The following is a 16,253-nucleotide window of genomic DNA, read 5'->3' on the forward strand; positions in this document are numbered from 1 at the left end:
TAATACCAGCCTTTGAAATACTGGTTGCTCAGGCAAAGTTAACAGAAACAGCTGCAAAACAAGATGTCATTATCTCTGGGTCTTGCTCTGAGTGAGCTACAAGTGCACTGCCATCTGCATAGAGCAGTTCTTTAATAAGGGGACTTCTGAAGCCTTTGTTTCTGCATATAAACAAGCCAAATTATAAACGTCGCTTGGGGAAATCTGAAACTGGACTCTGAAACAGACTCTGTGTTTGTTTGATTTGTTGCTACTGCAAAAATAAATCTCTGTAACACTGAGATGCTGTAGCTCTAATCACGTTCTGCAAGCCAGCTTTCCATCCAAACAGCCAACAGAAGATGATCATTTATTCAACTCATTTGCTTTGTGCCAAAGAGGAAGAGTTAGGTTGGGGGTTTGGTGGTTGGGTTTTTTATAAATTTTCATGGTTTTCTGCATAGCAGCATAGAAAGGTCGATCTAATTCTTTAAACTCTTCCCAATAGTGTCAAATAGCATTAGACAGCCTGATAGTTATAAACAGCCACAGCTGTAAAAGGACCATGGTATTGCACGGACAAAGCTAAGAAAGATTCAAAGCAGTATTTTGCATGAAGCAGACCATAAATATACAGTCATCTCTGTAAGTGCAGGACATTTTTCTAACCCATTGCCTCGTTGATGCTACAAATGTAAGCATCTTTAAACTGTTTCAATACTGCTGCTTACAGAGAAAAATATATATATGATCAGTGGCTCAAACACTTTTTAAATATTTCATTTTGTATCATATTGAAGCAATGCTGGGGGCATGAAAGAAGATCATGACTTTCTCATCAATTTGAAGTCTTTGGCTATTGATTTGATTTCATGATAGCCTTTGATTTTTTTTAAGTTGAAGATAGGCAGAGACTGCTATTAACCGAATGTAACCTTGAAGAGTTTGACCATGACAAATTTTAAACGTCTTGTATTCTACAGGTAAAATATGAAGTTGACTGAAATTATACAGTCAGCTAATAATTATGTAGACTTAATACTGGAAAATAAGGAACCTAACTTCATGTGCACTAAAGTGAATAGGAATCCAGACATTAAAGATCACAAAGCTGAAGTAAAATAATTTTATTAGACTTATATGGACTCTTTGTACCAGAAAGCCTTCTCATGTACACAGTGTTCTAGATTTTCACAAGCCCTTTTTTAATGTATTGCTCCATCCATTTCTCTTTTCTCAAAAGTCAGTGACAACTCATTGGAAAAACAATGACAACAGGTTTTAATAAAAAAACAATGAATGCACGGTAATAAGGAAACTGTTTGGGTTAAGGAGTGCAAAGAAGCATGGAACAAGACACATGAGCCAGGGAGAAAGGATAGAAAGGCCTGGAAGAAAAAGTCACTGAATGCAATTGCAGGGCTCTAAAATAGGCACAAGGATTAGGCAGTGGTCAGAACAGAGCGGCTGAATAGCTATTGAAAGGAAGTGGATTTATAAACGGGAGTTCAAGCAACAACAAGGAACGGCTTCAGTGCAGGAAAGTATGGTAAATAGGAATGGCTGGGCTTGTTCAGAGCTGTGGGAAACATTAGCGGAGTCATAAAAAGCTGAAGTCTTTTATTCATTTCAACATTTTAAGCATAGCATTTTCAAACTTACAAAATTTTTAATTTTTTTTTTTTTTCTGGTATATGGATAAAATTATTTCCTTTTATTCCTACTCATTATTCAGTCTCCCTTTTAGGTTGAACAGCTGCATATCCTTTCTATGTACCTACTAAATCTTTAGGAGAAGACACTTGCTTTGATCGGTTTCATAGCTTTTGTCAGAGTAGAACTGTCTTCCTAATACTAAGCAGGTACTGAAGGCTTACTGTCTTCAGTATGAAGTCAATAAGCTCCAACATAAGAGCTTAAAGTTAAACAAGTCTAAAGACTATTTCCTAAACATGGAGGCTTTTCTGAATTGCCTTAGAATAGAACTGGTGCTCTTTAAAGCTGTAGGAAGATACCCAAGCAATATTTTAAGCATTGCAATTAACAAATAAAACCACTGCTAACACCTCATAAATACGTTTTCTCCTTTTTAATACTCTTTTGAGCACTATTTCTAAAGAAAGGGAATGTAAGCTAAATTTCCATACAGACTTCCAAATTGCCATGCGCTCAGATGTTTAACTTGGAGTTACACCTACATCTTTGTTTAGGTATGTAACTAAAAATGGCCTGATTTTCTGAGGGCAAGACTCTTTGTGTAGGTAGCATTTTTATTAGGACACTTGGGATAGTTGGAAAAAACAATCTTTCAGGCCCTCAAGCTCTTCTTAAAGTCTTAAACAAAAGCTTAAACATCAAGCTAAATATCAGTTGCTCTCAGTTTAATTATTTTAAATTAGCTGAACAATTCAAGAGAAGTCTGTTGATACACAAGGAGCAGAGGGGGATGTTTGCCAGGGAAAAGGTGATAAGGTATGAGCAACTGTAAGACAAAGAGGAGACCGACTGCAAACATTTTGCTTGGACAGAACGTGATATAAAATCAGTGATACAAGCGTCTTCGGTTAGCCAATAACCTTTGGTATCAAGCAGAGTTATGACTTCCAGTTCTCGGACTTCTCCTCCACGAGGATCAAGATCAGAAGAAAACAGCAGTGATGGTTTCGTGGGGAGTGACTTTCAGGGAGGTGAACACTGGCTTTGGTTCTTATGATTCAGAATTTGAAGCTTCTGTCCCGGAAGTCAAAAAGTAAGCCATACAGCCATGACTGCTACTGCCATGTTGTTAAATTAGTTATGTTTTGAATACAGATTCCTGGGAGCCAAGATGGTTTTGATGTGCCTGTGCTGTTACGGCTCTCATGCAAGCTAGCCATTCTGGACTGCTTCCAATCCTTTTAATTTCATCCCTACTAACATACGTGCAGTTTTGGCTTCAGTTTTTGTAGCACTCTACTTTGGGATCTAGGTGGGATACACAGGTGCCTAGACCAGTTTTGCGAAGAGAATTAATACGGGTTGTTAGCAAGGCACAGTACCACCTTAATCCAGCCTTGTGCCTTTTTGCACCATCTTGCCAGATTGTTTTGGCGGAGTGGTAAACGCAGCAATGTGTTCTCTCTTGAGATATTAACATTTCTGGATTCGTGGCATGATTTGACAGGATCCAGATGCCAAATATGTATTTTTCCAGTGCTGTTGCCTTGAGGCATATCAGGCTCCAGATTTTTAAGGTGCAGTAGGGAAGCTAAATAATGTTCACTGTTGAGCCAAAATTTGGAAACCGGAGTTTGGAAAGCTGGGACAAACTAATGGGCAAGACCTGGCAGGATTCAGGATTCAGAGCCAGATCTTCAGAACGTCCTGATCTTGATTCTCACAGTTGCAAACGGCAGATCCACGCTGGTTCTTTATTTAGGCATCGTGCTTCAGGTGCCCGACGTCAAAAAGTTACTCAGCCACTAAATCCCTGCCTCTCTCTCGGCTGCACGGGGAGAAGGAAGAGTTGGACAGTGGTTTATACACCTACCTTTTATTTTTGTTCTATTTGGACATACCGATGTGGGGGCAAGAATAAAAACAAGCAGGAGCCCAGCACTGCTAGCGTTTCACTTTTTACCACCGCGGCGTATCGCTCCTGCCGTAACACACTTCCAGGCCACGGGCTCCGCTGCTGCCGCTCCGCCGCCCGGCGCGGGGCGGACCGCTGCCCGGCCCCGGCCCCGGCCCCGGCCCCCGCCGCTCTCACGGCCCCCGGAGACCCCCCGCCCGCCCCGCCCCGCCCCGCCGCGCCGCCGCGCAGGGAGCCATGGCTGCCGGGGGAGCCTCCCCGGGACCTGCGGCGGAGCCCGGCCGAGCACCCCCGGCTGCCGGGCCGGGGCGGGCCGTGACTCACCCGCCGGGGCCAAGCGGGGAAACTCCCGCTGCCGCCGGGCTCCGCCGCCCGTGGCAGAGCGCATGTGCGGAGGCTCCCTGCCTCCGCGCCGCTCCTCGCACCCTCCCTCCCTCTCCGCCGCCCTCCCTCCCTCCCTCCCTTCCTTCCCTCCCTCCCTCCCTCCCTCCCTGCCTGCCTGCTGCCTGCCGGTCCGCCTGCCTGCCTCTCCCTGCCGGCTGGGTGCTGAAGTTGGGCGGATGGCAGCAAACCCGCTCCGCTAGGGACGAGCCGCACCAGCCCTTCCCGGGATCGCTCAGCGCCAACTGCACGCAGCCGGGCGGGGGTGGGTAAGGCGCTCCGCTTTTATTTAAGCCTGAACCGTGTTAAACGGCATCAAAATGTCTGCTTTATACTGATGCACGGAGTGGGGGGAAAAAAAACACCAACCAAACGGGGGGAGGAAGAGGAAGAGCGGGGAGGGAGGCGAGAGGGAGGATGGATGGAGGGCGGTAGAGTGCAACAGAAAATGCATTCACCGGGGGGACCGGCTGTGTGTCAGTGTGCGTGTGTGTGCGTGTGTGTGTAACAACGGGCGGCTGCGGCGCCGAGGCTGCAAGGTGGGGTGGGGGGGTGTGTGTGTGTGTGTGTGCGCGCGTGTGTGTGTCTCCCTGCCCGCGATGCACAAAGGGGTGGGGAGAGGTGCCGCCGGGCTCTGCCCGCACCGCCCCCCCCGGTTTGCGTCTGGGGTGCCGCGGCCCCGCCGGGCGATGCCGCGGGGCATCCGCCGCGCCGGGCGATGCTGCCCAGCCCGGGGAGGGGGAGGGACCGGGCCGCCCCCGGGGAAGCCGGGGGCACGGGCTGGCGGTGTGACAGCCGCCGGCTCGCGGGTAAGGCAGCGCTCCTGCCTTTCATCTTGACCTTCCCCTCCCTGTAACCGGGGTCTGCTTGGCGGGGGGGGAGGTGTTGTAATTATTATTATTATTATTGTTGTTGTTGTTGTTGTTGTTGTTGTTGTTATTATTTTAATCCGAGGAGCCGGCGGAAGGTGAGGGTGAACAAACGAGTCGTTGCTCTAAGATCAAGAGTTGCTTTCCTATCCCTCCCTCCCCCCGGCCCCCTTTCTCGGCTGCCCCCACCGGGCCGGGCGGGGGCCAGGGAGCCCCCGCCGCGCCGGCGAGGGGAGGTGGCGGGGGCCGCCCCCACCCGGGGCCGCGGGCACCGGCCGCACCGCCCTCCGCGGCCCCCGGGCGGCACCCAGCCTCCCCCGCCCGCCGTACCCTGCGGCACCGCCATCCCTCTGCCCCGGCCTCCTTCCCGCCCCTCCCCTGGAAATGCCGGCGGGATGCGGGCGGGGGCCCCGGGAGGAGCAGGTGGCCGGGCGCGGCCGGCGGGGCAGGGGCTGCTCCCGGTCCGGCCCCGGCCCCGGCCCCGGCTTCGGTGCCGAGCAGCGCGGGACAGCGCAGCGCCGGCACGGCTGCGAGCAGCGCGGGGCTTCCCTGCGCCCAGGGAAACACCAGCTGCCGCCGCTTCCCGGTGCTGCGGGGGATGCTGTAATGCCGCCCAGCCGCCGAAGCCCGCGGTGTGCTGCTCCTGCGGTTCTTCACCTCTCCTTGGGATGAAACCGCCCGCAATTAAGAAAGCTGAGGTTGCCTAGCTTGCTCAGCTGTCGATCCTATATTGCACAATTCATAGCTACCTCTTCTTGTTGATTTGGAAGGAAACCTGACCCGCACTGTCAGACTTAGAATTGGCAGGGGTAAAATTTAGGATTTTCGGTATTTGGTTTCTTGATTTCCGTACCTGGATTTTCACCAACGCGTGTCATAGGTTTGCAGGCAGATGCTTTTGTAAAATGGATGAAATCTCAAATACCCTGCTAGGTAAATGTAAGTAAGTTACATATCGTCTGGCAATACCATTAAGGGTAACAGGTGAGAAATAGCTTTCTACGAATGTAATATTTGTGCATCGCAAATGTGGGGAGTTCTATAAAGGAAGTTAATTCTTTTTCACATCGGTGGATGCTAGTGTCATCATCCTTACGTAAATCACTAGGGAATTTTCCTGTGGCACAAGCCATTTAGGCAAGCAAATTATTTAACCTCTATAGAGAAACAGTGTTACACACTGTTACCACTGTTACCAAATATATATTTTTATTTGAGTTCATACTCAGAATAAGCAAAGTCCTAATAAAAGATGCATGTGCCCCACCCTGGTAAGTTTACGGCCTAAGATGCGAAGGCTATGATACACGCAAGTACTTACCACCCTAAAATACGTGAGCGTTAGACATTTAAATGCCTTTCTCCATCAGGGCCTTAGATCCTTTTAAGTAGCCAAAATAAGAACATAATTTGATTAAAAGCATACGATCAAAAAAATTGCTATAGTGAATTGAACATCTAGTCCAATATCCTGGCTCTGACTATAGTCATTAGCAGATGCTGAAGGGAGAAGAACGTAAGAAACAGGGTTGGTATACAGAGATCTTTTCCTGGTATATCCTTTCAAGTTCCAACAAACCGTAGTACAGGGATTTCTTAAACTGGGGTTTGCTCCCAGACCATCATATTTAGTAAGCACTTGAATTTCTCTACTCCCTTTTTTTAATCTGTTTATATTTTGGTCTCAACCACATTCTGTGGCAACGGGTGCCACAATTTAATTATGATTTGTGTGAAAAAGTACTTCCTTTTGTTTGCTATGAACCTGCTGCCTGATAATTGCATTCAGTGCTCCTTGGCTTTCGTATGTGACAAGGAGCACATACTGTGTCTGTACAAGGTGCTAGGAGTGTCCCCTGACACCAGAGCAGGTACAGCGCTGGCAGTTCAAGTCCCTTCATTTTATCTGTCACTGAGTTGAGAGGTCTGCCTAGAGGTGTAAAGCCATATTCAGCCCTCGGTCTTCATGTTGAAATCTACGGATAAGAATAGTCATTCTTTTTCTTGTTATGCAACATGGACACTTGTGCACAAAGAATTGCCCTGAACCCATGAACTCATTTCAGAAGGCTACTGAAAAGCTGTCTGTTGAAGATTAACTCCCTGCGCTATTGATTTGAATCGAAATCTGACTGACAGCTTGGTGAAAAATTCCCTATCCTAATCCAGTTTTCTACCTACCCTGAAAATATGAAATGTTTTATTCTCAAACTGCAATTCTTCATTTTTGAGAAGTATACTAAATACAAAATGCAAGCTATATGTCAAGGGACATATATCTATGAACTCTGTACATTTGAATTAGCATCGCTTCTAATTGTTCTGTGTAACGTTCATTATAAGGATGTGCATATTGAACAACATGCATAGTTTCAAAAGTAAAGTTTAAATGTCCCATAGAATCTGACTGCTTTGGAAGGAGCTGTGACACAAGTTCTTCTCCCCAAGAGCACTACTGAGTTCGAATCATGCTTGGGGAGCACTAGCATTGATCAGACCAACATCACAGAAAGCTTCCCTGATCTCGCCGGTAGCCCCGCTTTGATTTCCTCGCAAGAATAATAGAGGAATAAGAGACCAGGGAAGTACAAAAGCACAACCCGGACCCAAAGACCCGGAAGTTCTCACAGTTTGAAATCAGCTGCAGACATATCTTGGAGCAACGCAATCCACAGCAGAACGTGGACAGGTGGAGAACGGTAGAAACCCACATGAGTTGTGAAATCCTTCACAAAAAATAAAATACTGGGAACCTCAGATGCTGTAATCCTCATCTCCCAAAAGACTAAAAGAAGAAGAGACTGAGTGGTATCGTTATGAAGACAGGATAGGAGGGATGTCAGCCAGTCTCAGACTTAAGCCAGTCTCAAACTAAATGTGAGAATGATTTTCCACTTATAAGTGGCATATATGTGTATATATGTGTGTGTATATATATGTGGCAAACCATATATAGAGAGTATATAAACTTTCCTTCACAGAAAATACATTAGCTTAAATAAATTCTACAATCCTAGTATCTTTTAAATAGCACTTTCTTACTTGTATGCTTCACACGCATGCCTTTAAGTATGAGACATATGGAGATTCTTATGAATACGCTAGAAGTGTACTAAGTGAAACAGTATTAGCTCTTACAGAGATGTTCATCACAGTTCCATTAGCTCCCTCCTGATCATGTCTCCATGATGTCAAGTAGGGATTTATTTCACACTTGTACCAAGGTCTCAGCTTCAGCTTTTTTAATGAAAAATATATCCTCACCATACTTGTAGTGCTTATTCTGTGAATAGAGAATGAGTTTTCTAAGAACAGAAAATTCATGTGCTAATTGGCTTGAGTTAAAATCAGTTAAAAACTAACTCCTTCAAGAAATTTAGCATTTCTGTTGACCTATTCTTTGTCCTAAGTAGTCTTAATAATGAAATAACGCAATCAAACTTTCCATACTGTTAATTAATAAAAAGCTTGTGCATAGGGTATAAAAACAAATGAATAGATTAAGTTGTAATTAGGTTTATCTATTCATGGTTATGGTTAATGGCTATAACTATACAGGCTGTAAGCAGGCTTGTGTGAGTAGCTTTGCTGCCAACCCCTGGGGGGCTGCTGCACCCTCCAAAGGAGCTCAGCCCTTCAGCTTGGTACCTCTGTGGGTCTTGGCTACAGTAGGTCTGAGGTAGGAAGCTGCATGCACATCTCACTTCGATCCTCTGGCAAGTTAACCAATTCCGAGATCTCTTTTCTGCAAAGATTTTGTGTCTCAACCCGAAGTCGGGTATCTGCACTCAGAAGGTATGCAGCGGTACAGGCTTGGGGAAGAGTGGCTGGAAAGCTGCCCAGCAGAGAAGGACCTGGGGGTTCTGGTCGACAGCCGGCTGAACATGAGCCGGCAGTGTGCCCAGGCGGCCAAGAAGGCCAATGGCATCCTGGCCTGTATCAGAAATAGTGTGGCCAGCAGGAGTAGGGAAGTGATCGTGCCCCTGTACTCGGCACTGGTGAGGCCGCACCTCGAATACTGTGTTCAGTTTTGGGCCCCTCACTACAAGAAGGACGTTGAGGTGCTGGAGCGTGTCCAGAGAAGGGCAACGAGGCTGGTGAGGGGTCTGGAGAACAAGTCTTCTGAGGAGCGGCTGAGGGAACTGGGGTTGTTTAGCCTGGAGAAAAGGAGGCTGAGGGGAGACCTCATCGCTCTCTACAACTACCTGAAAGGAGGTGGTAGCGAGGTGGGTGTCGGTCTCTTCTCCCAAGTAACAAGCGATAGGACGAGAGGAAATGGCCTCAAGTTGTGCCAGGGGAGGTTTAGATTGGATGTAAGGAAAAATTTCTTTACTGAAAGAGTGGTTCAACATTGGAACAGGCTGCCCAGGGAAGTGGTGGAGTCCCCATCCCTGGAGGTATTTAAAAGACAAGTAGATGAGGCAGTTAGGGACATGGTTTAGTGGGTGGTGGTGTTGGGTCAACGGTTGGACTCGATGATCTTAGAGGTCTTTTCCAACCTCAATGATTCTATGATTCTATGATTCTAAGGTTTCCCTTGGGACTGCTGCTGTCTCTAACGTGCACAAAGGAAGCAGCCATGCAGTGTGACTGTGGCAGGAACCTAGGGGAACGCTTAAAGCACACAACCAGATGAACGCAGGGTCTGCACTGCTCCTCCTGCCCAGCCACCATGTAACCTGGGCCTCGGCTAAACGTGGGTCCTCCAAACCAACGTAGGGGCTTGATTCCCTAGTGTGCTTTATCTGCTTTGCACTGCTCCAGTGATGCAAAATAGATGTAAACTCAATTCAAATGATGGGTGTGCTTTGAATAATTTGTGCTGTTCTGGTATATTAATGAATCTGGGCTTAAATTAAAAAAAAAAAGAATAAAAGTAATGCAATAAATTTAAGACTGACTATCATATCTTCATATAAGTTTTGAGTGACAGCTTTGTCTTTAAGTTTCTTGTTTATAAAATATGAATGAAATGTTTCTCCTTTCATACAATCGAAATTTTTGTACGTTATTTACTTTGTAAGCAAATGGCAGTAAGTTCTTAGAAATCAGTGAATTTCTAGACAGAATGTGTGTGGGGAATTACAGGTAGGGAGGTGGAATAGAAATAAAAAGTTAAGAAAATCTTAAATCCTAAAGCCAAGCATTACATATTGCTTAAAGACACTCAGACATCTTAAACACCAGATCTGCACTGCATAATCTTTCTTCATGCAAAAATACTATGTATGTAGCCTAGTTTCTTCAGTGAGAAAGGGAGTAAATCAGTGAGTGATGCATTAACACAGCTATGCAACTTCTGCTAGCAAAGCAGCTTCGTTTAAAGCAGCTTGGGTCCTCTCTCCAGTGATGCCAGCTCTGTGCTTGCTGAAAGATGAGAGAGACTACAAGCTGGACCCCTCTATATAGCCCTAACTCTATACGTACGGACTAGCTGACAGTATACCAGAGTAATGCTGCCTTTAAAGGGAGACTGCCACTCTGTCACACCTCCCTGCTATAAAAGTCAATTGATTATGCCACCTTGCTCTGTAATTTTAGTTAGGTGCAAATCCAAGCAAGACTTGGTCTTATTCTGTTTTAGGAAGGCTGAATATGGTTTGGGCTGTTTTGCTGTGTTATGTTTTGCTGTGTTGTGTTTTGCTGTGCTGTGGTATGCTGTAACAATGTCTTCATTTATCAGCAACTCATGTCAGTTACAGTGAAATAATCCTATGGGATAAGGCAATTAAACCACAGGAATCATGGATGAAGGCTGTCATGGTATCCTTAGCACAGCAGTTTTATGCCTACTGTAGTTCAGACAGCTTTCGAACGAGAGAGCTCAAAACACTGGGCACCCCAAGAAGCAACGTGTCCTAGGCACATCGCAGCCGCGGCAAGGAGCTGCAGGAAGTCCTTACATTTCTCACAGTACCACCGGCTGGCTGGTATCACCGTATACACACTGATCTCCTAAAAGCCTAAACTAGAGGGAAGTGTATAGTAAATTTTTAATACCGTTGTTACTGTTTATCATTTATGTAATGAGAGCAACCTTCTGAAGTAAGGAATTTCTTATCCAATCCACCTTATTATGACAGCACTGCAGGCAGCACGCGCTCTCCGATACTCACATTGCACCAGACCTTTGGGTGGTGTAGATGCTACTTTCTCAGTGATTTGCATCATATGAAAATCAAGAACAGTGAGTAATAACTTCCTGTACAAGGGCTTCACAAGTAGCCCTGTTTTAATGAATGTAGGTGGGAAGTGTGGTCCTAATTACTCAGTGTCCAAAAGGTACTTTTATTTCCAAGTCTTATTATCTTCAGAAATTACAAAGTCCTAAAATATTAATCAGATACTTCATAGCTTTCAAGATGGGTTTGGGAAGAGAGGAGTGAGATGTATGTTATTTTTTATCATTCAGATAGAATAGTTTAAAAATATATCCACAAATTATTTTGATGCTTAACTCTAAACTAGTTTGTTGGAATGCAGTTGTCGTATAATGGTCTAATAATCTAACTTGATATATCTGATAATCAGATATATCAGCTTGATATATCTGGTAATCTGGTAACTGGAGTCTAATTCATAGCATTTTTTCACTATTATGTGTGCCCAAATATTTTTATAAACACTTACTGACCTTCACAATGTAAAAAAAAAAAAAAAGATTATGATAATAATAATCAGAGTCTCTCAGCTGTACGGTAAGCATCGTGCTGACCAGAATAGACAAGGATGTTTTCAAATTCTATGTCTGATTATTTGATATGTAAAATCAAGTCATAGAGCTACCACAAAAAATGAAGTACTCGTGTGGCGGGGATCTTGAAAAGGATAGAGGGAATACCTCTACGCAGTGAATGCAGCAACTTCATAAATTATGAAGTTATGAAAGCAGCAGCTTTGAGCCTATAGCTCATGTAGGACGGGGCATTGGTCAGTGATTCACTATACAGAAATCTGACTGTTTATTGGATTTGTCCTAAGCTCTCTCTGCAGAAAAACCATCCCGTATCAAGTATCTGTCTCAAAGCCTATGTCTGCACTGTGAATTGCAATGTAGGGTAGAGATATCTGACAAAGGTTGGACACTCGAAAAATCTAGTTAAAGCAGCACTGAACCCTATGCAAGAAAATTACCTTATTTTACCTCTCCTATCTGTATGTCATCTTGCATCCTGCAGTATAGACCACTCAGAAACTGAGAAATCCACTCCTGAAATTTTTCTGTTTTTAAGCTAAATGGCTCCATTACCATTAAATATGTTCCATACTCCTTCAACCATTGTTTTAGCTCTTCTTAAGCCTGCTTCAGCTGATCAATAACCCTCTTCATCTAAGGACATCACAACTGTTGTTTCGGTAGCAGTCAGTGAAAAATGCAGAAGTAAGATGGCTTTCACATGGCTGTCTAAGATTTCAGCTTTATGTAGCCAAGGTAACACAGCTCTTTTGGGTGCAGGATTGCACTGAGCACTTCGTTTCCTTGCCATAACTCTCAGCTCTTGTTAGAGTCCCAGGTTATGTCTCTGTAAAATAACAAAAGCCTGAGCTTGTGCACCAGAACTTGGTCGTCTACACACTAAATCGTTAGAATGGTCCCAGACCTGGCTGGAAGGTTACCACAGTCCAGGGACCATTCCCAATAAAATGCTTGTATGAGGCTGTCCTGTTATCCAGAGCAGGTCAGTCTAATTATATGAATATAACTAAATTGGCCATTTGGCCTCAGAGCCAGAGAACAAGCCCTGGAATTGCTTAGCTTTCCAGTACAGACACATCACATCTCTTCAGGATATAGCCTCTGACTTCGGCCTCCATCTTTTCTTCTTAGGCATGAGATATTAGATTCAACCAAAGGAAATCCATGTTTGCTGTGATTTACTTACCAATGGATCCAGATCACCTTAAGTCAGTGATTTGTCCTTGTTAGCTTATATTGTTCCCTTGGTATTCGCCTACTACAAACAATAGCATTAGCGATTTTTATGGTTCCTTCTGTTTCCTTCACAATAGAGGAGAAGGTTATTAAGTTGTATAAAAGAACATATTCCTGAAGGATCCAGTTAGAAACACACCTGCTTAATAATTATTCCCCATTTTTAATTTCAGACCAAGATTTATCAGGTTTTAATACATTTAATGTTTAATATGTTGATTTTTATCACGTTTATTCTACAATCACAATTCTACAATCACTACTCACAGAAGTCAACATATTTATATTGACAATATAGCCATCAACTTTGGCCATCAAATTGGTAATCATATAAAATTTTAATATAACCATCTCATACTGATCTCAAATATATATAGTTTTTAAATTTGTATTTAGCATAACTCATATTGAATGGCTTTAATGATATTGAGTTCATTCAAGTCCTTCATGTGTTTATTACTATCAATATTCTAAAAAAAGATTCTAAAATCTGTGGGATGAGGTAGGTATGATTTATGTTCAAAATTCATTTCTTTTATACATAACAGGAGAGAGACTTGTTCAAGCATATTCAGCAAGGAAGTGTAGAGTTTAGGAAAGGGGAGTGGCTCATATCTGCATGTGCATGATATAATAGGAAAATTACGTACCTTGTGTGACTTGACTTCTGCTGAGCATTTTTCTTGGTCAGGCATATAATGCTGTGACAAATACTGTGACCTGGTTTCATACAATGTGTAAAAGCAGGTGACATTTCAGGAGCTTTTAAGAAAATAGAGAATCCAGAAAGTTCAAAACAGTGAAAGAGGAGGGGACTATCCTTCATATTATTATTTTCTTGAGAATCTAGACAATTTAGTAAGTACTGAGAACAAATACAGAACACATTATGAAAAGGCTGTTACTGTCTTTCCAGATTTCTGGGATTTAGACCTAGTAAGTGTTTTAAGATAATTCTCCCATCATGCCATCTTTTCTATAAGCTCACTTTTCAAACAACCACATCACCCCTGCATGCTGGGACAACAGCACTGCTATTTCACAGAAAAGAAATACAGAAACATGTCATTTAAGTGATTACAGGATCACACAGTAAAATAGTGGCAGATGCAGAAATTAAATATAAGGGGCAAAATTCAAAATTCTTGTTGATTTCAAGGGTCAAAATTTAACATTAAGAATCTTGTCTCCCACTCCACTTGACAGCTTCCCTTTTACCAAAGTAATGCTCATATATAAAACATCAGAGAGAGCTTAAGATCCAGAAAATCTCCAGGACAAAAATGGGAATTTGCAGTTGAATCAGAAGTTAGTTTTTCTGATCAAATATTCTCAGACATTCTGAAGATGACATCCAATATAATTACACTATTCCCTTGAATACAGAACCTGAATATCAATATGAAAAGTATTAGTTATGGCCATGTTAGAAAAAAACCCCTCAGTAAGCAAAATACTTCAAAAACATGAGGACTTCGGATAGTTGAGCAATGTAGCCCTACATTTAAAAAATCAGAAAGAGAAGATGGAAGCATATAGCAGGTAGCATGATACCTTCTGTATATATCTCCTGACATTCAGCTCGTCAGTTCTTTAAAACAATCTGGGATTTTTGTGATCCATTAAACCATTACCTGTAGATCTGTCATCCTCATAAAATGAGGTAACTCCAATACAGTCAAGTCAGTCAAATAACACCTGTTCTAGCTTTAACAAATTAAGTATAAAAAAATTCTGCGCACATTTCTTTTGGCTTGGTTGTTAGTCTTGATGATAAAAGATCCTGTAAGATCACAGTTATAATACGCACAAGAAAATGTTTTTAGACGTAATAACAGAGAGTGGAGTAACTAGTCAACTCACGCCTAATTCTAGTAATGAATGCAGCATACCTTTTCTAACCCCAGATTATTCTGAATTTTAACACCACTTCATTCTTGGGCTTGATCAGAGCTTGGTCTAGGGGAGATGCTTTAATCAGTCTATGTCAGCATATACTTTATATATGCTTATATATATTTCTTCGTAATTTAGCCTAAGATACTTTGAATTAATTGCCTTCTGCTTACCACAGTGAGCGAACACATCCCTGGGCTGTGGCATAAGTTACCACCAATCAACTCCTCCAGTAAATTTGCCCTGAAGTATGCTGATGGCCCAAGTAAATGCAATGTAGTTTATTTCTTAATGAAAAGAAGTTACTGCACGTCCCTTTAAAGATGGGGGGAAAGGTCTCTTTGAATTCAAGTAAATATGGTCTGAAAGAACTTTAATGTAAGAAGACTAAATTTGTCTGAAAGTGTAATTTATTGCAGACCCAGCTGTAGATGGGATTCAGTTGGTTTAAGGTTCATAGGGGTTTTAAGACTCCAAATAATTGAATAGCTATTAACGTGTAGGGTATTTTTCCATTAACTTGAAGGGACTTCTATGGCAGAAACTATTCTTACATGCAATGCTAGCCATCAGTCATATTTCAAATGTGATTGAGGCTCTATTTAGGCTCTGTTAAGTAGAAACTGTTCTGCTGGACAGTGAGATCATATGCAACAAGGGGACCGAATGCCAGAGACACCTTGACTTTGACTGCACCCTATGCTGTGAGGTACTGGCTGGAATCACCTGAAGACAGTATTTTATGTTTTAAAACCAAGTTGGGTACTAGTCATACAGCAGACTTTCTTTTTTTTCCCTATGTTAAACCCCAAGCTATGTAGGTGAGAGACTGTTTTAAATTGTGCTACAGTCCTGTCCCCTAAGGTACAGAGTGTATCCAGCAGAGTGCCAAGCAAATCAACTGCTATCGAACCAGGCTGGCAGCGTGTGCTCAGCAGCATTCTGGATTAGACTGCTTTTCATTAGTATGGCCAATTCCAGCAGGTGGCTTAGTAGTAGTTTTAGGAACATTGGAAAATAAGAACATAGGCTGGAGGGAACACCCTGGCTAATTGCATCCCAATCTCCAGCTGTTTCCAGCAACCAGTTCTTACCTTTCCTTCCTTTTCTGGATCAAGTTAATATTAAAAGCAGGAAGGGTTTTTTACATCTGTTCTTACTCAAAGGCTGTTCCAGAGCTCCTGTTGAAAACCTTTTTCTCATTTCCAGTCACATTTATTCAAAGATAGCTTTCTCCTCATTTGTTCTTGTGCAATCATCCATATTAAATTGGTCTCCCTCCATTCCATTTGTCCACCTGACACACTCATCTCCCTCCCCTTTAAATATTTGTCCCAGTAATGCTTTTTAGATCAAACAGATGTCAGAAGATGGAGGGAACCCTCAGAATGCAAAATCTTTGTATCTTGTGAAGAAAGGGGCCTCAAATACCATGGCAGCAGCACTCCTTCCAATCGCAGAACCCCTCCTCCAGCCCTTTCCCTTCATAACTTCATCTGTGGAGCTCCCTGGAGTAGGAATACAGTGGGCTGCGTGACTACTCCATGAGCATCCTCTCACCCCATTTACGTAAAAGGGATCACTTGCTAAGGAGTATTCAAGGTGCAGCTAACACCTAAAGAAA

General features: G+C 43.3%; 1 protein-coding gene across 3 annotated transcripts in view; it reads left to right on the plus strand.

Annotated features, from left to right (window-relative positions):
- Window positions 1–4,075: 4,075 nt before the first annotated feature.
- Window positions 4,076–16,253, plus strand: part of RGS17 (regulator of G protein signaling 17) — a 74,542-nt gene continuing 62,364 nt past the window's right edge. Inside the window, exon 1 of one of the 3 annotated variants that reach the window (XM_076333831.1) lies at window positions 4,076–4,200. The gene's annotated coding sequence lies outside the window, so the exon portion shown is untranslated. The remainder of the gene's footprint in view (window positions 4,201–16,253) is intronic. The other 2 variants (XM_076333830.1, XM_076333829.1) reach the window with 2 other exon arrangements.

Source organism: Aptenodytes patagonicus, chromosome 3 (genome assembly GCF_965638725.1).
Source record: "Aptenodytes patagonicus chromosome 3, bAptPat1.pri.cur, whole genome shotgun sequence".
Classification (NCBI taxonomy): domain Eukaryota; kingdom Metazoa; phylum Chordata; class Aves; order Sphenisciformes; family Spheniscidae; genus Aptenodytes; species Aptenodytes patagonicus.